This window comes from Plasmopara halstedii (assembly GCF_900000015.1).
Source record: "Plasmopara halstedii genome assembly, contig: Scaffold_287, whole genome shotgun sequence".
Lineage (NCBI taxonomy): Eukaryota > Oomycota > Peronosporomycetes > Peronosporales > Peronosporaceae > Plasmopara > Plasmopara halstedii.
In genome coordinates this window covers 678,553-678,846 of record NW_020187208.1, presented here as the reverse complement: position 1 = coordinate 678,846, position 294 = coordinate 678,553, and positions in this window count along the sequence as shown.

Genomic DNA, 294 nt, shown 5'->3' with positions numbered 1-294 from the left:
AAGGAATTGGTGGACTTTGTCCAAGAGATGCGCACTCTCATTGCCGGGATGGCAGCAATTCCTCTCCCGGAGGCGGTCACAGTGACAGTGTTTATGAAAGGCCTCCGCACTGGCGTAGCCAGAATGGAAGTCTTCCGTGTGCATCCGTCCTCATTTGAAGAGGCGTTGATAGTGGCATTAAATGCCGAATTTAATTTCAAGTCGGCACGACTTGGTTGGAATGCACAGTCCAACAGCTCGTCGAGCGGGCCTATTTCCATGGACCTCAGCTATGCTGAGGACGAGGGAACAGAT